Source organism: Zeus faber (genome assembly GCF_960531495.2).
Source record: "Zeus faber genome assembly, chromosome: 14".
Classification (NCBI taxonomy): domain Eukaryota; kingdom Metazoa; phylum Chordata; class Actinopteri; order Zeiformes; family Zeidae; genus Zeus; species Zeus faber.
In genome coordinates, this window is record NC_137200.1 from 27736584 (window position 1) to 27749300 (window position 12717).

A 12717-nucleotide genomic window follows, 5' to 3' on the forward strand; every position below is an offset into this window, starting at 1 on the left:
CCCTCGCAATTCCAGCCAGTCTAACTAGCCAACAGCCTAACCATCTTATCAGTCCAATCAGTCTAACTACCCCAACCAGACTAACTATCTCAACCAGTCTAACCCCAACCAGTCTAACTATCCTGACCAGCCCAACCCGCCCAACTATCCTAACCAGTTCAGCCAGTCCAACCAGTCTAACTACCCTAACCATTCAAACTGTCCTAACATGTCCAACCAGTCTAACTACCCTAACCAGTCAAACTATCCTAACCAGGCCAAGCAGTCTAACTCTAACCAGTCTAACTACCCTGACCATTCCAACCAGTGTAATTCTTACAAGTCCAGCCAGTCAAACCTTAACCAGTCTAACTACCCTAACTAGCCCAACCAGTTTAAGTACCCTAACCAGTCCAACAACCCGAACCAGCCCAACAAGTCTAACTACGCTAACCAGTCCAACCCATCTAATCCTAACAAGTCAAGCCAGTCTAACCCTAACCAGTTTAACTACCCTAACCAGTCTAACTACCCTAACCAGCCCAACCAGTCTAACTACCCAAACCAATCTAACTACCCTAAGCAGCCCAACCAGTCCTACTACACTAACCAGTCTAACTATCCTAACCAGCCCAGCAAGTCTAACTCTAAACCGTCCACCCGTTTAACCCTAACCAGTCCAACTACCATAACCAGTATAACTACCCTTACCAGCCCAACCAGTCTAACTCTAACCAGCCCAACCAGTCTAGCCTTAACCAGCCCAAACAGTCTAACCCCAACCAGTCCAACAGTTTAACCCTAACAAGTTGAAGTATCCTAACCAGCCCAACCAGACTAATCTCAAACAGTCCAACCAGTCCAACCCCAACCAGTCTAACTACCCTAACCAGTTCAACCAGTCTAATCCTAACCAGTCTAACTAGCCTCTTGCTTCCCATGTGGCTGCATCTTGTGTTTTCCATTTTCATAAATAGACCTTGGCCACGAAGCGGCATGAAACTTTAATGAAGAAGAAGAGAGAGAGCGAGCGAGAGAGCGAGCGAGAGAGGGAGAGAGAGAGGGAGAGAGAGAGGGAGAGAAAGAGAGGGGGAGCGAGAAAGAGAGGGGGAGAGAGGGGGAGAGAGAAAGAGAGGGGGAGAGAGGGGGAGCGAGAGAAAGAGAGAGAGAGAGGGAGAGAAAGAGAGAGGGGGAGAGAGGGGGAGAGAGGGGGAGAGAGAGAGAGAGAGAGCAGAGGGACCTTGGAGACCCTCCTTCTCTCTATCCCTCACTCTCTCTCCACCTCTCTAACTCGCTCTATCTTTCTCTCTCTCTTTATCTATCTCTATGTTTTCTGTGTATCTACCTCTGCATCCATCCATCCATCCATCCATCCTATCTATAATCACTCTATTTATCCTACACATGTGATAATGAAGCTAAAAAACATAAATAAACATACAACACATTTGTTCTGCTAATTGTTATTATTATTATTATTATTATTGTTATTACTGCACATGTCAGCGGTCTGATCATCTCGTGCACAGACTGCATCCGAACACACACAACGCGCAAGAAGCATGTTTGCGCAACGTGCACACGGAATATGATAAACATTAACATTCAAATGTCATTAACAAACATTATTAAACACACACACACACACACACACACACACACACACACACACACACACACACACACACACACACACACACACACACACACACACACAATAACTCATGAGAATTACAATTAGAATATTTATGATAAATTTTCATTATAATCATTTTAACTCAACAGGTTGTGTCTTGACTCAACACGGAAATCAGCCCAAATGCAAACCAATTATAACTCTATTATTTCTGTAAATTAAAAACAACAATCTGTGTGTGTGTGTGTGTGTGTGTGTGTGTGTGTGTGTGTGTGTGTGTGTGTGTGTGTGTGTGTAATAATGTTTGTTAAGCCTCATTAAGGCCTCATTCCAACATGGCGGCCGTGACGCGGAACATCAAGTGGAACGAGCGGCGGCGGCGCGCGCCAGGCGGCAGATCAAAGGAGGCCTGATGAGCGCTAATTGGCTGGAGCTCCGACACTTCCGGTGTACTGGAAGTCACTTCCGTTGGAAGGGAGGCCTCCCCCCCCCCCTCTTTTTTCCCCTCTCCTTTCCGTTTCGTTTTGGTTTTGGTTTTGGTTTCTCTCCTTCTCTTTTACAGAATATTGAATAAACTTTCCACTCATTACAAAATGAAATGTTATGAATTATGAATTATGAAAAGCGGAACAATATTTGAACGGCGGGATATTCCTAAATCCTATAAACCGTATTTGAATAATCCTTATGAATAAAATCATATCCTCCTCTCTTTATAAATAAGAATACAAACATATATATAAAACAAATATCCGCCATATTTTGTATTATTTTATTTCAAACGTTTTTTGTAGATTGTGTTGAATAAAAAGTGTATTGACTTTTATTAGATATTAAATGTTTTGTATTTATTTATTTGTTTTGCATTGTTTTTGTTTTGCATGAACGTGTTTTCTATATATGAATCAAACTGTTGATGTTATAGATATTATATATGTCATTGATAATACAAATGTTAATATTATACCAAAGGAAATTCTGTTTCTTTGTCTCGGTGTCCAGCAGAAAGCAACAGGCCTCCAGCGCGTTCAGAGAGAAAAAAGATGAATTCACAGAATCAGAAAATAACAAATTATTTTATGAAACAGAGAAATGACAAAAAATGAGTACTATTTGGGCACATGCGGGGGTGGGGGGCACCTGCCCCTTTGCCCCTTGATCCCCTAATTTGATCAGGCGCCTTCTTGTTTTTGGGGTTTTTTTTAAGCGTGAATGGGCATCGACGTAGCGGATTTCTGGGCAAGTTATGCATATTCATGAGGAAGGCGTCCTCGGCGCGCGTCGGGAGCTGTGCTCCGCTGTGCGTCCCCGTGCCTCCCGTGGGGAACGGGGAACCCTTCCTCTGACTACAGCGGCAAAATTGCTTGAACCGGAGCTGGCTCCATGTGCCTTTTCTTTTTTTTGTTCTTTTTTTTGAGCCCCTGCCCCTCTTAACGTTTCTGCACGGACCTGGTAGTATTATTATTATTATTATTATTATTATTATTATTATTATTATTATTATTATTATTATTATTATTATTATTATTATTATTGTTATTGTTATTATTAACATTATTATTAACATTATTATTACGTACTATTGTTGTTATTTTGCCATTGTCATGAACATTCGCACGATTCTTATTTTTCTATAAATATATATTCAAATGTATATAAATTTACACATCGGCCGATGATCTGATCAGTGTGTCGATAAAATAAATGATCAGCTCCCCGTGCAGTTTCAGGCCTCGGGCGGATGAAGACGACTGCGTGTTTTATTGTGCGTGTGCGTGTTTTGTTTTTTTGTTTTTTTTTAATCAGTTTAATTTTTATCTCGGTTTCATACGTTTAATCCTCATTCTGGTTTCATCCGTTTAATCTCAGGTATAGGTTGTGGTTGTTTTCCCAACGGTTTGAATCTCTAACTCGAGGTTCGTCTCGAGCCTCTAATCACTGATCAATAATTCATCAGATCTGACAGGAAGCGGAGCCGCGCAGCAGAACGGACACCGCGTAAACTCCGCGTTTAGTTTCAGTTCAATTTGAATCAGAATTGATCTTCTGCTGCAGCGCGCACATGGAAAATGTATTTAAATTATATTTAAATGCTTTAGAATCAGTGTTGCTCACTGGATGTTTCTGCTGCTCAAAACCTCATTCTGCATTTATTTTATTTTAATTTTATTTAATTTGGTTTCATTGTTATTTCATTTTAAATTATTTATTTGATTAATTTAATTTCATATCCTTTATCTTATTAGTTTCCTTTTATATCCTTTTATTTTTCGCTTTTAAACGCAACAATTTGACAGAAAGACAAGAGAATGAAGCTGCCGCTCTGGTGGAAGATCTGCCATCGCACTTCCACCCCTCATCCCTCCTTCCATTCTTCTATCCTCCTTCCATCCCTCCGTCCTCTTTTTATTCCTCCACCCTCCTACCTTCAGCCAGCCTTCCTTCCATCCCTCATCCATCCCTCCATCCTCCTTCCATCCTTCTTCCAACCCTATACACCCGTCCCGCCTCCATCCCTCCATCCTCCTTCACTCCGTCTAATCTGCTTCCCTCTCTCATCCACCTCTCTCTCTCTCTCTCTCTCTCTCCACCTCTCTCTCGCTCTATCTCTCTCTCTTTGTCCGGCGCCCTCCATCCCTCCTTCTCTCCCTACATCCCCTCTTTCCTACCTCCCTCTCTCCCTCTCCCCCTGTTTCTCTCTCTCTCTCTCTCTCCCTCTCTCCCTCTCCCCCTGTTTCTCTCTCTCTCTCTCTCTCTCTCTATGAATAATGCAGTTTTTCTCTTAAACCAATTTGCTTGAAGCAGCTTCTGCTCCGCAGCGTCGCAGGCCGCTCATTAAGGCTGGCTTCCTTCAGGTCCGCTGCTGGGGGGGAGAGAAGGTCACCCCGAAACTTTTATTACATTATTAGAGTTTATAATTATTATAGTTTAAATATAGTTAAAATGTTTAAGAGTGTAAACTATAGTAACAATAATGCATAACGGCATCAATATTTTTATATCTAACATATATATTTACATTTATATATTTCGATTTTATATAATATATGCATTATATGAAATGTAAATACATGTGAAAAAAGTGCCGTTTCAACAATAATGATTTTTTTTTGTCTATAGTTGGGGGAATTTCAGGTCAAATAGTTTTATGTTTACATTTATTTTGTCCTATTCAACAATTTTATATATATATATATATATTTATATATATATATTTACATATTTATATGTTCCATTTCCCATAGTTACCGTAATAGTCCTATAAAAGATATTTCCTGCCTTCGTGCACTTACCATCCACAACATTTCATGAAATAAATGTTTTTTCTATTGAAAATTGGTTATAAAGTTTACTCCTGAATGCGCATGGACACGCACTAACACACCACCAAGTGCTTTGTTTGAAAGTGGTAATCCCTAAGATAAATCAGTAAAATTAGAAAACAGTATGGATGAACATTTACGGAAAAAAAACAAAAACAAATCAATGGAACAGAAGAAGGAAAACGTTGGAGAAAAGAAAGTGAAGGAGGGGAAACCTGGATGTCAAATGTAATTCTGGGAAATGAGTTTAAATCCTCTAGCAGATGATGTGATGGATTGATGGATGTTTTAATTAAACAAGAACATAAAATCGCGAGCGTAGCCCTCAAAGCCTACAGGGCTGCAGCCTGCAACCCTGCAACTATACAGCCTGCAACCCTGCAACTATACAGCCTGCAACCCTGCAACTATACAGCCTGCAACCCTGCAACTATACAGCCTGAAACCTGCAACTATACAGCCTGCAACCCTGCAGCAATGTAGCCTGCAACCCTGCAGCTATACAGCCTGTAACCCTGCAGCAATGGAGCCTGCAACCTGCAACTATACAGCCTGAAACCTGCAACTATACAGCCTGCAACCTTGCAACTATACAGCCTGCAAACCTGCAACTATACAGCCTGCAACCCTGCAGAAATGCAGCCTGCAACCCTGCAGCTATACAGCCTGCAACCCTGCAACTATACAGCCTGCAACCCTGCAACTATACAGCCTGAAACCTGCAACTATACAGCCTGCAACCCTGCAGCTATACAGCCTGAAACCCTGCAACTTTACAGCCTGCAACGCTTCAACTATACAGCCTGAAACCTGCAACTAAACAGCCTGCAACCCTGCAACTATACAGCCTGCGACCCTGCAACTATACAGCCTGCAACCCTGCAACTATACAGCCTGAAACCTGCAACTATACAGCCTGCAACCCTGCAACTATACAGCCTGAAACCTGCAACTATACAGCCTGCAACCCTACAACTATACAGCCTGAAACCTGCAACTATACAGCCTGCAACCCTACAACTATACAGCCTGCAACCCTGCAACTATACAGCCTGCAACCCTGCAACTATACAGCCTGCAACCCTGCAGCAATGGAGCCTGCAACCCTGCAGCTATACAGCCTGTAACCCTGCAGCAATGGAGCCTGCAACCCTGCAACTATACAGCCTGAAACCTGCAACTATACAGCCTGCAACCTTGCAACTATACAGCCTGCAAACCTGCAACTATACAGCCTGCAACCCTGCAGAAATGCAGCCTGCAACCCTGCAGCTATACAGCCTGCAACCCTGCAACTATACAGCCTGCAACCCTGCAACTATACAGCCTGAAACCTGCAACTATACAGCCTGCAACCCTGCAGCTATACAGCCTGAAACCCTGCAACTTTAAAGCCTGCAACGCTTCAACTATACAGCCTGAAACCTGCAACTAAACAGCCTGCAACCCTGCAACTATACAGCCTGCGACCCTGCAACTATACAGCCTGCAACCCTGCAACTATACAGCCTGAAACCTGCAACTATACAGCCTGCAACCCTGCAACTATACAGCCTGAAACCTGCAACCTTACAGCCTGCAACCCTGCAGCAATGCAGCCTGCAACCCGGCAGCTATACAGCCTGCAACCCTGCAACTATGCAGCCTGCAACCCTGTAACTATACAGCCTGCAACCCTGCAACTATACAGCCTGAAACCTGCAACTATACAGCCTGAAATACCAGCAAGTTTACGGCCTGCAGCCCTGCAGCAATGCAGCCTGCAACCTGTAACTATACAGCCTGAAATACCAGCAACTATACAGCCTGCAACCTGTAACTATACAGCCTGAAATACCAGCAACTATACAGCCTGCAACCTGTAACTATACAGCCTAAAAATACCAGTAACAATACAGCCTGCAGCCTGTGGCCACACAGCCTGCAACCTGCAATGTCACAGCCAAGCCGCCCGCAACCATGTAACTATCCAGGCTGGAAACACACCATGCGTAAAAACGACCCTTTTCCTCCTCTCCTTCCTCCTGCACCATCTAATTTCTCTTCTATCCTCCATCTCCACCTCTCCTCCCCTCTCTCCTTCTCCCTCTCTCTCCTCTGTTCTTCCTCTCTTCCCCCCCGCCCCACCTCTCTCTACTCTCCTATCTTATCCTCCTACTCCTCCCCCCTCTCTCCTCTCCTCCTACCCATCTCTCCTCTCAAAGTAAACAGTCTGCTCCCTCGTCACTTGTTATTCATAGAGCAGATTAATATTTCATTCCATCTAAGGATACCTTTTGTTAACAGAATTACCAACAAGCCTCCTCAGAACTCCCTCCATCCCTCCCATCCCTCCATCGTGTCGTCGGTCCACACCCCCTGGTTGCGCGGGTTCCGTGTGATCTAATTGGAGGAACGTTGAGAGAACCCGGGTCCGTGAGTCTGGGATTGATTTTGATTTGGACCCCCCCCCCCCACCCCCAGCACCCTTTGTATTCTATTTGAGCCATAAATTATTGAATGATCAACGCTAACATGGAGATTAATCTGCCGATGGCCTTAATGAGCCACGGTTTACTATTAATGAACACGCCACTGAGTGATCTTCAGGGTTTGGGCTCTGACTCAGGCCGCTAATTATTCGGTATTACCCTCCCCTCCCCGCCACACACACACACACAGGGATCACGGGGGGTCTCTGACCCCCCCCTGCGCCCCCCCACCCCACCCACCCACACCGATCGGCACCATTCAGTCAATGGAGTCTCCTCCGCCACAACTGGTCTGGAGGAGGATGCTAAAGCACTAGCGCGGGAAAACAAAACGAGGTGGAAAAACCTATCGATTCCAAATGAAGAGTAAAAACCTTTGATTACGGAAGCTGGGCGCCGACAGGAACCTCAGGACGATTCTCCATCTCTACTCTGCAAAACCGAGGCGTTTGTTTTCAGGCTCTGATCGATCGATTGATCGACCGATCTCTCACTCGCCCCTTCACGGAGAGTGGACACCAGGGGGTGATCCACCCTTCAATCAATGACAAAATACCCCAAAAATATCTCTGATTTAAATTAGAGCCTTTATTAATGCCTCATGGAAGGTTTCCATTTCTGCATTTCTCCTCTCGATAAACACACAAAACAATGTTTTTAGGTTTTATATATGTATATATATATATATACTGTATATATATATATATATTTATATATATATACTGTATTTATACAGTACATTGAGATTAAAACCTATTTTGCAAATGAGCCAAAACAGGGTTAAATACCAGCATAAAAAAAAAAATAACAGGACAACAACAACAACAAAATACAACAATAGCAACAATAGCTACAACAAAAATGTATTAAATAATACAGTGCAAAAACAAGGCAGTGATTTTTAGTCCGATGTTTGTTGGCTGAAGCAACTCCAGCTAACAGTGACCACCTCCATAATTCAATGTTTAAAATAATTTCAAGAGATAAGGATCTCAAGTTCCTTTTCCTTTCTCAAGATCATTTCAGTTTGTTTTGCCAACCTCTGTTCTGACAGACAACCTCTTTTTGACAACCTCTGTTCTTAAAATGCAGCCATTTGTGCGACCTTACAGCAAGAAGGTCCTTGGTTCGATTCCCGCATGGTCGCTGTTGGCTCCGGCGGGTTATCTCCCAAATAGGAGCCGTTTGTGTGGAGTTTGCATGTTCTCCCCGTGCTCACATGGGGTTTCCTCCACCTAACGTTAGTAAGGGCCCCACCAAAAACCGGCGATGGACACCTGGTACCAGGTCCCCGGGCGCGTTAACAAATGCTGCCCACTGTTCCTGGCTGCCCCCCCGGAGGAAGGACAAGCCAGGATGGGAAAAATGCAGAGGCCACATTTCACCGACCACCACCCAAAAAAGCATGTGTGTGTGTGTGTGTGTGTGTGTGTGTGTGTGTGTGTGTGTGTATATATGCATGTCTTGTAGTGCGGTCATGTGACAAATAAAGATTCTTCTTCTTCTTAAGAGAGGGATGACCATGCTACCATGCTATATAAGGTACAACGATGGGTCCTGAAGCTAGAATTAGTGACATACCTCAGGGCTGAGTGACAGAGGGTGTCGAGTTTGAACAAGGTGGTCAGTGATCATCACCAAAATCAATCTGAGACAGAGATAGTCCAGCAACTAAGCCTTTTCTTGATGTCATGGAAAAACAGTGGCAGTTCTGCCTGCCACACGCCACCCACGAGTAGCATTTTCAGGGCACAGAGACACAGGCAGAGATGTTACAAACACACCCGTTTGTTGTAAGGAACGGTAAGATGTAACAAGCCGGGAGAAGATGGACATATGTCATGACAGAGGCCGTCCCTCTGTGTGCGGACGGGTGATTTACCTGTTGCTCATTGATTGCTCTGATGAGCAACAGGCGTACAGTCACCTCTGATACCTCGGAGCCTTTTTGGTGTTGATTTTATTTAATGAATGGGGAACCTTGGGGACTTGGAAGGCATCAAGATCAAATGAAAAAGCAAAGGACGAGGACGTACTCGATGGTATAAAGCACTCAGAAGATTCAACTGGGATAGAGGGAGACCGCTGTTCAAAAATTTAACGTGCCTTCTCAAAGTGACTGTGAAAGGCATTTAACATGTCATATTTGTCTGTGATGGAGACATTTCCAATTTTCAATTGCTGGGTAAAATCAGATACCTTATTGTATTACTTTGATTGTCTTCCAGAATTTTGAGTGATTATCAAAACTGTAATTTGTCAAGGTCAGGTAATCATTCAGTTGCTAGTTCCGAATCGATGAAGTACACTGATTTCTCAAAGTTCTGAAGCGTTGCCAATCTTCATTGCTTTTGGTCTTCCTTGCACGGGACCACTGTTTATTTCTAGAATGGATGAGATGGCCAAGTTCTTTGGAGAACCAACGATTGTCTCTGCTCTTTTTCGTCAACTGTAGGAATCAGTGCAATTCGTTCCCAGTGTAGTCTCTCCAGGCCATGTTGAAAGGCCGTTCTGTGAAGTGTTTAAAGCAGCGTCTTAAAACAGTAAAATCATTGGATTTAAGTGTTTGAGTGTTTCTCACACAACCAGTTACACAGTGGTCACTCATGTTGTTTTCTGTGTATTCGTGAGCCATGATGTTAAACAAGACATCTAACAAAGTGTCACCGTTCAGCTTAGGTGGGTTGACTCTGCTAGGGATGTCAATAAGTTGTACTAAGTTTAAAGAGTCGGAAGGCAGCTTAAAATTCCCTGATTTGTCACGAAGCCAGTCCCAATTTAAATCACCAATTAGAGTCAATTTGGATTTGCTCAAATTAAATCATCACCCCAGTTAAATTCAACACTGTTTCACTAATAGTAAAGCGAGGTCTATAGCAACCAACAGTTGTTAGTGGGGCAATTGCAATCTTAATGTGTAGGATCAGAAGTTCAAACTGTCTTGGGATCGACTGGGAAAGTAAAACAGACACATGAAACTTATTCGACACATCAATAGCAACACCGCCCGCCCGCCCTTTTATGGTCAGTTCTGTAAACATTGTAACCAAAAACATGTTTCACATCATCAGAGACGGAGGGTTTAAGCCAAATTTTCTGATACCACAACAATGTCTGGGTCAGCTATCAAAAAACAGGTTTTCAGCAAATCCAGTTTGGGTCGTAGACGTCTCGCATGAATGTGGAGAAAGCCGATTCCATGCCTACTGGCAAATTCAGTTGGAGTTGAGAGATGGTGTAAGCTCTCAGAAGTAGACCGGGGGTTTACATTGATAGTACCAGAGACAAACAAGGGCAATAAAAATCAACGTTCACGGGAGAGATTTTTTGACATCGGGAGAGGGTTGATGTTAAGAGAAATTAGTCGGGAAGCCATGTGAGACAACAGAACCAAGCACCAGTAAAGCAAGGGGTAAGACATTTTTTAGATGATCAAGTATTTATACATGGAATAGTCGGTCTGCGGTGAAGTTAGTTGCAAATTGTACATTTAACGGAGGATCATAAACTCCAGTTGCAAATGATTCATGTTTTCGCAGCCGTCCTGGCAGGACAGCAACGTGCACACAAAACTAAAAATCTAAATCAGCACGAACGTGTATTTGATAGTCACGGTTGAAATAAAGATGTCGATTCCAGCGTCCAGAGAGAGGGAGAGAGAGAGTGAGCCGGCAAAAGAGAGGGAGAATAAATAAAGCAGTAACCTGGGGTAAATGTCCAGTGGTTGACAGTTCAGAAGGAGTGTTTTAGCTGCCGGATGCAGTGGTGATCCTAGGGGGTGGCCTGAGGTGGCCTGGGGTGTCCTGGGGTGTCCTGGGGTGGCCTGGGGTGTCCTGGGGTAGCCTGGGGTGGCCTGGGGTGTCCTGGGATGGCCTGGGGTGGCCTGGGGTGTCCTGGGGTGTCCTGGGATGGCCTGGGGTGGCCTGGGGTGTCCTGGGGTGGCCTGGGGTGGCCTGGGGTGGCCTGGGGTGTCCTGGGATGGCCTGGGGTGGCCTGGGGTGTCCTGGGATGGCCTGGGGTGGCCTGGGTGGCCTGGGGTGTCCTGGGGTGGCCTGGGGTGGCCTGGGGTGGCCTGGGGTGGCCCTGAAATATCAGTGGCCACCCCTGTGGCCACCCCAGATCTGAGTTAGGTACTTGGTTGTGCGAGTCTTTACCCACATGTATGGGTTTAGGCAGGGAGATGGAGTCGTTTTAGCAGTGGAGCGCAGACGTAGCGAGGAATTTATTCGTACGGAAAACACAAAGGCTGGCAACACAGGAACATAAAATAAAGGGAATGAACAGAGTTTGGTTCTCGTGGTCGTGCTCTGGACTGCATCACGCGCCCCAGCTCCCCACTGAAAGACAGAACAACATATATGAAGACTCTCGCAGCCGGGTCCGACCGTTCGGCGCTCAAGAGGCTGATCTGGCGGACCCGGTAAAGCTGCGCCGCCACGGAGCCAAGCCGGCCCTGTCCCGGGTCCCGCTCCCTTCCTGGTTCTCTGTAGTTCAAAAACCACATGATGAAGCGTATTAAAATGAACGTTGTTTGTTCCCCCTATCCCCCATCATGTTGCTGTGACGTGTTAGATATGAGATGCACCCCCTCGCCAACAAGGTTTTGAAACATTTCTGGCGACACCACTGGTCTGATGATCAGCAGCTCCGCTGATAGCTCACCTGTGTGAACTCATGTCCCCGTTATGCACGGGGCTTTTTCTTTGTTTCATTCAAAAAGAAAATTGGGTAAAAGCCACAATAAAAACACACTGTTTTTATTTGCTTTGGAAGGATCGCTCTGATCTGAGCTGCGGAACTGCTCCATCTTCAAGATTCAAGATTCAAGATTCAAGATTTTTATTTGTCACATACATATACATACTTCCATACATATATGCAGTGAAATGTAATGCAACGCACCCGGTGATAGCACACAATAAGTCCTAGGAAAAAGTACAAAAATAAAATAAAATAAAAAGTAGAAAATTCCTTTCTAATAGACCGACTAACTGACTCCTAAAACGTAATACAGTAAGTGGAATACTTATAGAATAAGATAAAAAATATATAGAATAAAATACAATAAAAAATAAATTGAAATAAAATGGAATAGGTTGAAGGAATATGCCTATGTATATACAGATATGTGCATTTAAAGTGGCATGTGAATTAAAGTGGCATGTGAATGTGAATAGTGTGAGGTAGTGTTTGGGATAATACAGCACAGTATACAACAGTACGGCGCAGCAATACGGCATCACGAACAACCCTGAACAGTGATACAGTATGCGGTACAGTATGCTACATACAGTACAGTAGGTAGTGG